The sequence below is a fragment of the Oncorhynchus masou genome, chromosome 24 (assembly GCF_036934945.1).
Source record: "Oncorhynchus masou masou isolate Uvic2021 chromosome 24, UVic_Omas_1.1, whole genome shotgun sequence".
Taxonomy (NCBI): domain Eukaryota; kingdom Metazoa; phylum Chordata; class Actinopteri; order Salmoniformes; family Salmonidae; genus Oncorhynchus; species Oncorhynchus masou.
In genome coordinates this window covers 11,953,256-11,968,255 of record NC_088235.1, presented here as the reverse complement: position 1 = coordinate 11,968,255, position 15,000 = coordinate 11,953,256, and positions in this window count along the sequence as shown.

Genomic DNA, 15,000 nt, shown 5'->3' with positions numbered 1-15,000 from the left:
GTTGCAGAGCCGTCTGTTTAGCTGGTTGCTACCCAATAACACTGATATGCTGCAGAGCCGTCTGTTTAGCTTGCTGCTACCCAATAACATTGATATGCTGCAGAGCCATCTGTTTAAGTTGCTGCAGAGCCATCTGTTTAATTTGCTGCTACCCAATAACACTGATAGGCTGCAGAGCCGTCTGTTTAGCTTGCTGCTACCCAATAACACTGATAGGCTGCAGAGCCATCTGTTTAAGTTGCTGCAAAGCCATCTGTTTAATTTGCTGCTACCCAATAACACTGATATGCTGCAGAGCCGTCTGTTTTATCTGGTTTGCTACCCAATAACACTGATAGGCTGCAGAGCCGTCTGTTTAGCTGGTTGCTACAATAACACTGATATGCTGCAGAGCCATCTGTTTAGCTGACTGCAGAGCCGTCTGTTTATCTGGTTGCTACCCAATAACACTGATATGCTGCAGAGCCGTCTGTTTATCTGGTTGCTACCCAATAACACTGACAGGCTGCAGAGCCGTCTGTTTAGCTGGCTGCAGAGCCGTCTGTTTAGCTGGCTGCAGAGCCGTCTGTTTAGCTGGCTGCAGAGCCGTCTGTTTAGCTGGCTGCAGAGCCGTCTGTTTAGCTGGCTGCAGAGCCGTCTGTTTAGCTGGCTGCAGAGCCGTCTGTTTAGCTGACTGCAGAGCCGTCTGTTTAGCTGGCTGCAGAGCCGTCTGTTTAGCTGGCTGCAGAGCCGTCTGTTTAGCTGGCTGCAGAGCCGTCTGTTTAGCTGGCTGCAGAGCCTTCTGTTTAGCTGGCTGCAGAGCCGTCTGTTTAGCTGGTTGCAGAGCCTTCTGTTTAGCTGGCTGCAGAGCCGTCTGTTTAGCTGGTTGCTACCCAATAACACTGATAGGCTGCAGAGCCGTCTGTTTAGCTGGCTGCAGAGCCGTCTGTTTAGCTGGCTGCAGAGCCGTCTGTTTAGCTGGTTGCTACCCAATAACACTGACAGGCTGCAGAGCCGTCTGTTTAGCTTGCTGCCACCCAATAACACTGATAAGCTGCAGAGCCATCTGTTTAGCTGGCTGCAGAGCCGTCTGTTTAGCTGGCTGCAGAGCCATCTGTTTAGCTGACTGCAGAGCCATCTGTTTAGCTGGTTGCTACCCAATAACACTGATAGGCTGCAGAGCCGTCTGTTTAGCTGGCTTGCAGAGCCATCTGTTTAGGCTGCAGAGCCGTCTGTGCTGCTAGCCTGCAGAGATATGCTGCAGAGCCATGCTGCAGAGCCATCTGTTTAATTTGCTGTTAACACTGATAGGCTGCAGAGCCGTCTGTTTAGCTTGCTGCTACCCAATAACACTGATAGGCTGCAGAGCCGTCTGTTTAAGTTGCTGCAGAGCCATCTGTTTAATTTGCTGCTACCCAATAACACTGATATGCTGCAGAGCCGTCTGTTTAGCTGGCTGCACTGATAGGCTGCAGAGCCGTCTGTTTAGCTGGTTGCTACCCAATAACACTGATATGCTGCAGAGCCATCTGTTTAAGCTGCTGCAGAGCCGTCTGTTTAATTGGTTGCTACCCAATAACACTGATATGCTGCAGAGCCGTCTGTTTAGCTTGCTGCTACCCAATAACACTGATAGGCTGCAGAGCCGTCTGTTTAGCTGGCTGCAGAGCCGTCTGTTTAGCTGGCTGCAGAGCCGTCTGTTTAGCTGGCTGCAGAGCCGTCTGTTTAGCTGGCTGCAGAGCCGTCTGTTTAGCTGGCTGCAGAGCCGTCTGTTTAGCTGACTGCAGAGCCGTCTGTTTAGCTGGCTGCAGAGCCGTCTGTTTAGCTGGCTGCAGAGCCATCTGTTTAGCTGGCTGCAGAGCCGTCTGTTTAGCTGGTTGCTAGCCAATCACTGACTGGCTGCAGAGCCGTCTGTTTAGCTGGTTGCAGAGCCTTCTGTTTAGCTGGCTGCAGAGCCGTCTGTTTAGCTGGCTGCAGAGCCGTCTGTTTAGCTGGCTGCAGAGCCGTCTGTTTAGCTGGTTGCTACCCAATAACACTGACAGGCTGCAGAGCCGTCTGTTTAGCTTGCTGCAGAGCCATCTGTTTAGCTTGCTGCTACCCAATAACACAGATAGGCTGCAGAGCCGTCTGTTTAGCTGGCTGCAGAGCCGTCTGTTTAGCTGGCTGCAGAGCCGTCTGTTTAGCTGGCTGCAGAGCCTTCTGTTTAGCTGGCTGCAGAGCCGTCTGTTTAGCTGGTTGCAGAGCCTTCTGTTTAGCTGGCTGCAGAGCCGTCTGTTTAGCTGGTTGCTACCCAATAACACTGATAGGCTGCAGAGCCGTCTGTTTAGCTGGCTGCAGAGCCATCTGTTTAGCTGGCTGCAGAGCCGTCTGTTTAGCTGGTTGCTACCCAATAACACTGACAGGCTGCAGAGCCGTCTGTTTAGCTTGCTGCCACCCAATAACACTGATAAGCTGCAGAGCCATCTGTTTAGCTGGCTGCAGAGCCGTCTGTTTAGCTGGCTGCAGAGCCATCTGTTTAGCTGACTGCAGAGCCATCTGTTTAGCTGGTTGCTACCCAATAACACTGATAGGCTGCAGAGCCGTCTGTTTAGCTGGCTGCAGAGCCATCTGTTTAGCTTGCTGCAGAGCCGTCTGTTTAGCTGGTTGCTACCCAATAACACTGATAGGCTGCAGAGCCGTCTGTTTAGCTGGTTGCAGAGCCGTCTGTTTAGCTGGCTGCAGAGCCGTCTGTTTAGCTTGCTGCTACCCAATAACATTGATATGCTGCAGAGCCATCTGTTTAAGTTGCTGCAGAGCCATCTGTTTAATTTGCTGCTACCCAATAACACTGATAGGCTGCAGAGCCGTCTGTTTAGCTTGCTGCCACCCAATAACACTGATATGCTGCAGAGCCGCCTGTTTAGCTGGTTGCTACCCAATAACACTGATATGCTGCAGAGCCATCTGTTTAATTTGCTGCTACCCAATAACACTGATAGGCTGCAGAGCCGTCTGTTTAGCTTGCTGCTACCCAATAACACTGATATGCTGCAGAGCCGCCTGTTTAAGTTGCTGCAGAGCCGTCTGTTTAGCTGGCTGCAGAGCCATCTGTTTAGCTGGTTGCTACCCAATAACACTGACAGGCTGCAGAGCCGTCTGTTTAGCTTGCTGCCACCCAATAACACTGATAAGCTGCAGAGCCATCTGTTTAGCTGGCTGCAGAGCCGTCTGTTTAGCTGGCTGCAGAGCCGTCTGTTTAGCTGGCTGCTACCCAATAACACTGATAGGCTGCAGAGCCGTCTGTTTAGCTGGCTGCAGAGCCGTCTGTTTAGCTGGTTGCAGAGCCGTCTGTTTAGCTGGCTGCTACCGAATAACACTGATAGGCTGCAGAGCCGTCTGTTTAGCTGGTTGCAGAGCCGTCTGTTTAGCTGGTTGCTACCCAATAACACTGATATGCTGCAGAGCCGTCTGTTTAGCTTGCTGCTACCCAATAACATTGATATGCTGCAGAGCCATCTGTTTAAGTTGCTGCAGAGCCATCTGTTTAATTTGCTGCTACCCAATAACACTGATAGGCTGCAGAGCCGTCTGTTTAGCTTGCTGCTACCCAATAACACTGATAGGCTGCAGAGCCATCTGTTTAAGTTGCTGCAAAGCCATCTGTTTAATTTGCTGCTACCCAATAACACTGATATGCTGCAGAGCCGTCTGTTTATCTGGTTGCTACCCAATAACACTGATAGGCTGCAGAGCCGTCTGTTTAGCTGGTTGCTACCCAATAACACTGATATGCTGCAGAGCCATCTGTTTAGCTGACTGCAGAGCCGTCTGTTTAGCTGGTTGCTACCCAATAACACTGATATGCTGCAGAGCCGTCTGTTTATCTGGTTGCTACCCAATAACACTGACAGGCTGCAGAGCCGTCTGTTTAGCTGGCTGCAGAGCCGTCTGTTTAGCTGACTGCAGAGCCGTCTGTTTAGCTGGCTGCAGAGCCGTCTATTTAGCTGGCTGCAGAGCCGTCTGTTTAGCTGACTGCAGAGCCGTCTGTTTAGCTGGCTGCAGAGCCGTCTGTTTAGCTGACTGCAGAGCCGTCTGTTTAGCTGGCTGCAGAGCCGTCTGTTTAGCTGGCTGCAGAGCCGTCTGTTTAGCTGGCTGCAGAGCCGTCTGTTTAGCTGGCTGCAGAGCCTTCTGTTTAGCTGGCTTCAGAGCCGTCTGTTTAGCTGGTTGCAGAGCCTTCTGTTTAGCTGGCTGCAGAGCCGTCTGTTTAGCTGGTTGCTACCCAATAACACTGATAGGCTGCAGAGCCGTCTGTTTAGCTGGCTGCAGAGCCGTCTGTTTAGCTGGCTGCAGAGCCGTCTGTTTAGCTGGTTGCTGCCCAATAACACTGACAGGCTGCAGAGCCGTCTGTTTAGCTTGCTGCCACCCAATAACACTGATAAGCTGCAGAGCCATCTGTTTAGCTGGCTGCAGAGCCGTCTGTTTAGCTGGCTGCAGAGCCATCTGTTTAGCTGACTGCAGAGCCATCTGTTTAGCTGGTTGCTACCCAATAACACTGATAGGCTGCAGAGCCGTCTGTTTAGCTGGCTGCAGAGCCATCTGTTTAGCTTGCTGCAGAGCCGTCTGTTTAGCTGGTTGCTACCCAATAACACTGATAGGCTGCAGAGCCGTCTGTTTAGCTGGTTGCAGAGCCGTCTGTTTAGCTGGCTGCAGAGCCGTCTGTTTAAGTTGCTGCAAAGCCATCTGTTTAATTTGCTGCTACCCAATAACACTGATATGCTGCAGAGCCGTCTGTTTATCTGGTTGCTACCCAATAACACTGATAGGCTGCAGAGCCGTCTGTTTAGCTGGTTGCTACCCAATAACACTGATATGCTGCAGAGCCATCTGTTTAGCTGACTGCAGAGCCGTCTGTTTAGCTGGTTGCTACCCAATAACACTGATATGCTGCAGAGCCGTCTGTTTATCTGGTTGCTACCCAATAACACTGACAGGCTGCAGAGCCGTCTGTTTAGCTGGCTGCAGAGCCGTCTGTTTAGCTGACTGCAGAGCCGTCTGTTTAGCTGGCTGCAGAGCCGTCTGTTTAGCTGGCTGCAGAGCCGTCTGTTTAGCTGACTGCAGAGCCGTCTGTTTAGCTGGCTGCAGAGCCGTCTGTTTAGAGCTGTTTACTGCAGAGCCGTCTGTTTAGCTGGCTGCAGAGCCGTCTGTTTAGCTGGCTGCAGAGCCGTCTGTTTAGCTGGCTGCAGAGCCGTCTGTTTAGCTGGCTGCAGAGCCTTCTGTTTAGCTGGCTTCAGAGCCGTCTGTTTAGCTGGTTGCAGAGCCTTCTGTTTAGCTGGCTGCAGAGCCGTCTGTTTAGCTGGTTGCTACCCAATAACACTGATAGGCTGCAGAGCCGTCTGTTTAGCTGGCTGCAGAGCCGTCTGTTTAGCTGGCTGCAGAGCCGTCTGTTTAGCTGGTTGCTACCCAATAACACTGACAGGCTGCAGAGCCGTCTGTTTAGCTTGCTGCCACCCAATAACACTGATAAGCTGCAGAGCCATCTGTTTAGCTGGCTGCAGAGCCGTCTGTTTAGCTGGCTGCAGAGCCATCTGTTTAGCTGACTGCAGAGCCATCTGTTTAGCTGGTTGCTACCCAATAACACTGATAGGCTGCAGAGCCGTCTGTTTAGCTGGCTGCAGAGCCATCTGTTTAGCTTGCTGCAGAGCCGTCTGTTTAGCTGGTTGCTACCCAATAACACTGATAGGCTGCAGAGCCGTCTGTTTAGCTGTTTGCAGAGCCGTCTGTTTAGCTGGCTGCAGAGCCGTCTGTTTAGCTTGCTGCTACCCAATAACATTGATATGCTGCAGAGCCATCTGTTTAAGTTGCTGCAGAGCCATCTGTTTAATTTGCTGCTACCCAATAACACTGATAGGCTGCAGAGCCGTCTGTTTAGCTTGCTGCTACCCAATAACACTGATAGGCTGCAGAGCCGTCTGTTTAAGTTGCTGCAGAGCCATCTGTTTAATTTGCTGCTACCCAATAACACTGATATGCTGCAGAGCCGTCTGTTTATCTGGTTGCTACCCAATAACACTGATAGGCTGCAGAGCCGTCTGTTTAGCTGGTTGCTACCCAATAACACTGATATGCTGCAGAGCCATCTGTTTAGCTGACTGCAGAGCCGTCTGTTTAGCTGGTTGCTACCCAATAACACTGATATGCTGCAGAGCCGTCTGTTTATCTGGTTGCTACCCAATAACACTGACAGGCTGCAGAGCCGTCTGTTTAGCTGGCTGCAGAGCCGTCTGTTTAGCTGACTGCAGAGCCGTCTGTTTAGCTGGCTGCAGAGCCGTCTGTTTAGCTGGCTGCAGAGCCGTCTGTTTAGCTGGCTGCAGAGCCGTCTGTTTAGCTGGCTGCAGAGCCGTCTGTTTAGCTGCAGAGCCGTCTGTTTAGCTGGCTGCAGAGCCTTCTGTTTAGCTGGCTGCAGAGCCGTCTGTTTAGCTGGTTGCAGAGCCTTCTGTTTAGCTGGCTGCAGAGCCGTCTGTTTAGCTGGTTGCTACCCAATAACACTGATAGGCTGCAGAGCCGTCTGTTTAGCTGGCTGCAGAGCCGTCTGTTTAGCTGGCTGCAGAGCCGTCTGTTTAGCTGGTTGCTACCCAATAACACTGACAGGCTGCAGAGCCGTCTGTTTAGCTTGCTGCCACCCAATAACACTGATAAGCTGCAGAGCCATCTGTTTAGCTGGCTGCAGAGCCGTCTGTTTAGCTGGCTGCAGAGCCATCTGTTTAGCTGACTGCAGAGCCATCTGTTTAGCTGGTTGCTACCCAATAACACTGATAGGCTGCAGAGCCGTCTGTTTAGCTGGCTGCAGAGCCATCTGTTTAGCTTGCTGCAGAGCCGTCTGTTTAGCTGGTTGCTACCCAATAACACTGATAGGCTGCAGAGCCGTCTGTTTAGCTGGTTGCAGAGCCGTCTGTTTAGCTGGCTGCAATAACACTGATATGCCGAGCCGTCTGTTTAGCTTGCTGCTACCCAATAACATTGATATGCTGCAGAGCCATCTGTTTAAGTTGCTGCAGAGCCATCTGTTTAATTTGCTGCTACCCAATAACACTGATAGGCTGCAGAGCCGTCTGTTTAGCTTGCTGCTACCCAATAACACTGATATGCTGCAGAGCCAGCCTGTTTAGCTGGTTGCTACCCAATAACACTGATATGCTGCAGAGCCATCTGTTTAATTTGCTGCTACCCAATAACACTGATAGGCTGCAGAGCCGTCTGTTTAGCTGGCTGCTACCCAATAACACTGATATGCTGCAGAGCCGCCTGTTTAAGTTGCTGCAGAGCCGTCTGTTTAGCTGGCTGCAGAGCCATCTGTTTAGCTGGTTGCTACCCAATAACACTGACAGGCTGCAGAGCCGTCTGTTTAGCTTGCTGCAGATAAGCTGCAGAGCCATCTGTTTAGCTGGCTGCAGAGCCGTCTGTTTAGCTGGCTGCAGAGCCGTCTGTTTAGCTGGCTGCTACCCAATAACACTGATAGGCTGCAGAGCCGTCTGTTTAGCTGGCTGCTGAGCCGTCGTTTAGCTGGTTGCAGAGCCGTCTGTTTAGCTGGCTGCTACCGAATAACACTGATAGGCTGCAGAGCCGTCTGTTTAGCTGGTTGCAGAGCCGTCTGTTTAGCTGGTTGCTACCCAATAACACTGATATGCTGCAGAGCCGTCTGTTTAGCTTGCTGCTACCCAATAACATTGATATGCTGCAGAGCCATCTGTTTAAGTTGCTGCAGAGCCATCTGTTTAATTTGCTGCTACCCAATAACACTGATAGGCTGCAGAGCCGTCTGTTTAGCTTGCTGCTACCCAATAACACTGATAGGCTGCAGAGCCGTCTGTTTAAGTTGCTGCAGAGCCATCTGTTTAATTTGCTGCTACCCAATAACACTGATATGCTGCAGAGCCGTCTGTTTATCTGGTTGCTACCCAATAACACTGATAGGCTGCAGAGCCGTCTGTTTAGCTGGTTGCTACCCAATAACACTGATATGCTGCAGAGCCATCTGTTTAGCTGACTGCAGAGCCGTCTGTTTAGCTGGTTGCTACCCAATAACACTGATATGCTGCAGAGCCGTCTGTTTATCTGGTTGCTACCCAATAACACTGACAGGCTGCAGAGCCGTCTGTTTAGCTGGCTGCAGAGCCGTCTGTTTAGCTGACTGCAGAGCCGTCTGTTTAGCTGGCTGCAGAGCCGTCTGTTTAGCTGGCTGCAGAGCCGTCTGTTTCTGTTTAGCTGGCTGCAGAGCCGTCTGTTTAGCTGACTGCAGAGCCGTCTGTTTAGCTGGCTGCAGAGCCGTCTGTTTAGCTGACTGCAGAGCCGTCTGTTTAGCTGGCTGTTCAGCATGAGCAGTTAGCGCCAAACGACTTGGGAAACCCAGCTTCAGCTTTATTCATTGGGAAACTAAAGAAAGCCTCACAAGCTGTTTTATACTGAACAAAAATATAAACGTAACATGCAACGATTTCTAACATTTTACTGAGTTACAGTTCATATAAGGACATCAGTCACTTTAAGTCTATGGGTTTTCACAACTGGGAATAAAGATATGCATCAGTTGGTCACAGATGCCTTAAAAAATGGTAGGGACATGGATTAGAAAACCAGTCAGTATCTGGTGTGACCACGATTTGCCTCATGCAGCGGGACACATCTCCTTCACATAGAGTTGATCAGGCTGTTGTTTGTGGCCTGTGGAATGTTGTCCCACCCCTCTTCAATGGCAGTGCGAAGTTGCTGGATATTGGTGGGAACTGGAACACGTTGTCCTACACGTCGATTCAGAGCATCACGAACATGCTCTATGGGTGACATGTCTGGTGAGTATGCAGGCCATGGATGAACTGGGACATTTTCAGCTTCCAGGAACTGTGTACAGATCCTTGCGACATGGGGCCGTGCATTGTCATGCTGAAAAATGAGGTGATGGCGGTGGATGAATGGCACGACAATGGGCCTCAGGATCTCGTCATGGTATCTCTCTGCATTCAAATTGCCATTGATAAAACGCAATTGTGTTCACTGTCCGTAGCTTATGCCTTCCCACACCATAACCCCACTGCCACCATTGGGCACTTCATTCACAACGTTGGGCACTTCATTCACAACGCACTTCATTCAGCAAACCGCTCGCCCAAACAACGCCATACACGTGGTCTGCGGTTGTGAGGCTAGTTGGACGTACTGCCTAATTCTCTAAAAAGACTATGAGGGTGGCTTATGCTAGGGAAATGAAAATGAAATTCTCTGGCAACAGCTATGGTGGACATTCCTGCATTCAGCATGCCAATTGCAGGCTCCCTCAAAACGTGAGACATCTGTGGCATTGTGTTGTGTCACAAAACCGCACATTTTAGAGTGGCCTTTCATTGCCCCCAGCACAAGGTACACCTGTGTAATTGTCATGCTGTTGAATCAACTTCTTGATATGCCACATCTGTCAGGTAGATGGATTATCTTGGCAAAGGAGAAATGCTCACTAACAAATATGGAAACAAATTTGTCCACACAATTTTAGAGAAATAAGCTTTTAGTGCATATGGAAAATTTCAGGGATCTTTAATTTCAGCTCATGAAACATTGGACCAACACTTTACACATTTTACTAATATTTTTGTTTAGTGGAGTTTCACTGTGTGTTATTTTGACACAAACTGTCTATTGCTTGATATAAGCAGGTTTATCCAAATGTGTCAAAGAATAGGTCATCCAGGATTAGTTGGGTAGTAGTGGTTCTGGCCAGTCAGTAGTTTCAGCTCTCCTCCTAAACACCGTTGGGTAGTAGTGGTTCTGGCCAGTCAGTAGTTACAGCTCTCCTCCGAAACACCGTTGGGTAGTAGTGGTTCTGGCCAGTCAGTAGTTACAGCTCTCCTCCTAACCACCGTTGGGTAGTAGTGGTTCTGGCCAGTCAGTAGTTTCAGCTCTCCTCCTAAACACCGTTGGGTAGTAGTGGCTAATGTCTGGCCAGTCAGTAGTTTCAGCTCTTCTCCTAAACACTGTTGGGTAGTAGTGGTTCTGGCTAGTCAGTAGTTACAGCTCTCCTCCTAAACACCGTTGGGTAGTAGTGGCTAATGTCTGGCCAGTCAGTAGTTTCAGCTCTTCTCCTAAACACTGTTGGGTAGTAGTGGTTCTGGCCAGTCAGTAGTTACAGCTCTCCTCCTAAACACCGTTGGGTAGTAGTGGTTCTGGCCAGTCAGTAGTTACAGCTCTCCTCCTAAACACCGTTGGGTAGTAGTGGTTCTGGCCAGTCAGTAGTTTCAGCTCTCCTCCTAAACACCGTTGGGTAGTAGTGGTTCTGGCCAGTCAGTAGTTACAGCTCTCCTCCTAAACACCGTTGGGTAGTAGTGGTTCTGGCCAGTCAGTAGTTTCAGCTCTTCTCCTAAACACTGTTGGGTAGTAGTGGTTCTGGCCAGTCAGTAGTTACAGCTCTCCTCCCAAACACCATTGGGTAGTAGTGGTTCTGGCCAGTCAGTAGTTTCAGCTCTCCTCCTAACCACCATTGGGTAGTAGTGGTTCTGGCCAGTCAGTAGTTACAGCTCTCCTCCTAAACACCATTGGGTAGTAGTGGTTCTGGCCAGTCAGTAGTTACAGCTCTCCTCCTAAACACCGTTGGGTAGTAGTGGTTCTGGCCAGTCAGTAGTTTCAGCTCTCCTCCTAAACACCATTGGGTAGTAGTGGTTCTGGCCAGTCAGTAGTTACAGCTCTCCTCCTAAACACCATTGGGTAGTAGTGGTTCTGGCCAGTCAGTAGTTACAGCTCTCCTCCTAAACACCGTTGGGTAGTAGTGGTTCTGGCCAGTCAGTAGTTACAGCTCTCCTCCTAAACACCGTTGGGTAGTAGTGGTTCTGGCCAGTCAGTAGTTACAGCTCTCCTCCTAAACACCATTGGGTAGTAGTGGTTCTGGCCAGTCAGTAGTTACAGCTCTCCTCCTAAACACCATTGGGTAGTAGTGGTTCTGGCCAGTCAGTAGTTTCAGCTCTCCTCCTAAACACCGTTGGGTAGTAGTGGTTCTGGCCAGTCAGTAGTTTCAGCTCTCCTCCTAAACACCGTTGGGTAGTAGTGGTTCTGGCCAGTCAGTAGTTACAGCTCTCCTCCTAAACACCATTGGGTAGTAGTGGTTCTGGCCAGTCAGTAGTTTCAGCTCTCCTCCTAAACACCGTTGGGTAGTAGTGGTTCTGGTCAGTCAGTAGTTACAGCTCTCCTCCTAAACACCATTGGGTAGTAGTGGTTCTGGCCAGTCAGTAGTTACAGCTCTCCTCCTAAACACCGTTGGGTAGTAGTGGTTCTGGCCAGTCAGTAGTTTCAGCTCTCCTCCTAAACACCGTTGGGTAGTAGTGGTTCTGGCCAGTCAGTAGTTACAGCTCTCCTCCTAAACACCATTGGGTAGTAGTGGTTCTGGCCAGTCAGTAGTTACAGCTCTCCTCCTAAACACCGTTGGGTAGTAGTGGTTCTGGTCAGTCAGTAGTTTCAGCTCTCCTCCTAAACACCGTTGGGTAGTAGTGGTTCTGGCCAGTCAGTAGTTACAGCTCTCCTCCTAAACACCATTGGGTAGTAGTGGTTCTGGCCAGTCAGTAGTTTCAGCTCTCCTCCTAAACACCGTTGGGTAGTAGTGGTTCTGGCCAGTCAGTAGTTACAGCTCTCCTCCTAATCACCGTTGGGTAGTAGTGGTTCTGGCCAGTCAGTAGTTTCAGCTCTCCTCCTAAACACCGTTGGGTAGTAGTGGTTCTGGCCAGTCAGTAGTTACAGCTCTCCTCCTAAACACCGTTGGGTAGTAGTGGTTCTGGCCAGTCAGTAGTTACAGCTCTCCTCCTAAACACCGTTGGGTAGTAGTGGTTCTGGCCAGTCAGTAGTTACAGCTCTCCTCCTAAATGCGGTGATCACTGGATAATTTGAAGATCAGCGTCATTGAAGTTGGTGGTTCGTTACTACTCATTTCTGATCTTTTCGTCACTAGTTACCAGATCCACAAAGTCAGAAAACATACCTACCTCTACAATTTATCTTTTGAAACCTAAACCTAATCTTAACCCTAACCATAACCACATTGCTAACCTTATACCTAACCCTAACCTTAAACCAAAAAGCTAATTTGAGCTTTCACACATTTTTACAATATAACCAATTTTGACTTTGTGACTGTACTATCTGGTGGAAATCTTTCCGATCTGAGACGAGGGAAATTGTTTGCCTGGTTTGGTGTTTTGTTAAGGGAGTGTTCACGCACCCAAGAAGGCTCAACCAATCATCCGACGGATAATACTTGCAGCTATCCTACAAAACAACATTTTGCATCCAGGGTACCTGAGCAGCCTCATTCCGGCGGTGGCCCCCAGGTAGAGGGGGTCTCGTGGTGCCTGCTGAGGGGGATGAGGCTCTCTGCTTCCTTCATACAGCTCTTCAGAGATGCCCCTGCCTGCCCTGGAAACACAGAGTAGCTGGAGATACCAGCACCTGGACGGACGGACGGACGGACAGACGGACGGACGGACACACACGCACACGCACACACACACACACACACACACACACACACACACACACACACACACACACACACACACACACACACACACACACACACACTTTAACTAGATAACAAATCAAATTTTATTGGTCACATATACATGGTTAGCAGATGTTAATGGGAGTGTAGCTAAATGCTTGTGCTTCTAGTTCTGACAATGGTGTAATAACTAACGAGTAATCTAACCTAACGATTCCACAACAACTACCTTATACACACAAATCTAAAGGGATGGAGTAAGATTATGTACATATAAATATATGGATGAGCGATGGCCATGTGCCATAGGCAAGATGCAGTAGATGGTATAGAATACAGTATATACTGTACATATGAGATGAGTAATGTAGGACATGTAGACATTATTAAAGTGGCGTTATTTAAAGTGACTAGTGATACCTTCAAATCCATTTATTAAATAGATTAAAGTGGACAGAGATTTGAATCTGTATGTTGGCAGCAGCCTCTGTGTTAGTGATGGCTGTTTAATGGTCTGACGGCCTTGAGATAGAAGCTGTTTTTCAGTCTGTGTGTGTGTGTGTGTGTGTGTGTGTGTGTGTGTGTGTGTGTGTGTGTGTGTGTGTGTGTGTGTGTGTGTGTGTGTGTGTGTGTGTGTGTGTGTGTGTGTGTGTGTGTGTGTCTACCTTGGACTTTGCAGGAGTGTGTCTGCTGCACTCTTCCAGTGTCGTTATCCTTCTCTGCTGGCCACTCGTAGATATACACTGCTGTATGTGAGGAGCCAGCATCCAGGACGATCCCATACTGAGAGATGGAGAGAGACACATTTTCAACCTCTCTGACCCAGTCTGTAATACCTACATGTTTCAAGCAAACCACCATAGTCCCTGTACCTAAGAATGTAACCTGCCTAAATGAATACCAACCCGTAGCAAACATCTTTTGCCATGACATTTGTATTTATTCTGGATTCCTGATTAGCTGATTGAGAAAGAAAAGGAAAGCTGAGCTCTAGGAGCTCAGATGAAATCATTTAATACCTTAATAACCAATGTGTGTTGATCAGGGTATAATGACAAAAGACTGAGGGTCACTAGTTTATATAGTGTCAAAGGACACACAGGTGTCTGTAATCATGGCCAGGTGTGGCCTGATATCATTGGTTAATTCTCAGACATAAGAATAACATACAAAAACATGATGTTATGAACTTGAGTGAAGACCCAAAAGCGGTTTTAACAGAAAACAGAGTTCTTTAATGAAAATACAGGAATGGCATAAATCCTTTTCCAACGTTGTCAGCGGAACAAAAAGAACGATAGTATAGTGCAGGATGCTCCTGCCAGGCAGACTCACAGGACAGGACAAGGTGGAAGCAAACGAGACGACAGCTTGCTTCTGGCATCAAAAAACACAAACAAGAATCAGACACTGAAAGTAGCAGGAACAGAGAGAGAAATAGAGACCTAATCAGAGGGGAAGAGAGAACAGGTGGGGAAGAGTGAAAGAGCTAGTTAGGGCAGATGTAGAACAGCTGAGGAATGAGAGACAGAGAAGGTAACCTAAAAAGACCAGCAGAGAGAGAGAATGAAGAGAAAGGACACAGAACAGACATAACAAGACATGACAGTACTCCCCCCCACTTCACCTGGAGCGCCTCCTGGCACACTCGGGAGGAAAACCTGGCGGCAACGGAGGAAATCATCGATCAGCGAACGGTCCAGCACGTCCCGAGAGGGAACCCAACTCCTCTCCTCAGGACCGTACCCCTCCCAATCAACTAGGTACTGATGACCACGGCCCCGAGGGCGCATGTCCAAAATCTTGCGAACCCTGTAGATGGGTGCGCCTCGACAAGGATGGGGGGAGGGACGAGCGGGGCGAAGAACGGGCTTAACACAGGAGACATGGAAGACCGGGTGAACGCACGAAGATAGCGCGGGAGAAGAAGTCGCACTGCGACAGGATTAATGTGACCTGGGAAATACGGAACGGACTAATGAACCAAGGCTAACTTAAGCAGAAGCTGTCTTAAGGGGAAGGTTCTGAGTGGAGAGCCATACTGACCGCAACAATATCTAGACTCTTGGTCCTACGCTATTAGCGGCCCTCACAGCCCGCGCCCTATTACGGCAAGTGCCGACCTGACCCCTTCCAGGTGCGTCGCAACGCTGGACAAAAGCCTGAGCGGAGGGGACGCAGGACTCGGCGAGCTGAGATGAGAACAGCGGAGGCTGGTACCCGAGGCTACACTGAAAAGGGGATAGACCGGTAGCAGACGAGGGAAGCGAGTTGTGGGCGTACTCTGCCCAGGGGAGCTGTTCTGACCAAGACGCAGGGTTACGAAAAGAAAGACTGCGTAAAATGCGACCAACAGTCTGATTGGCCCGTTCGGCTTGACCGTTAGACTGGGGATGAAAGCCGGACGAGAGACTGACGGAAGCCCCAATCAAACGGCAAAACTCCCTCCAAAATTGAGACGTGAACTGCGGGCCTCTGTCGGAAACGACGTCAGACGGAAGGCCATGAATTCG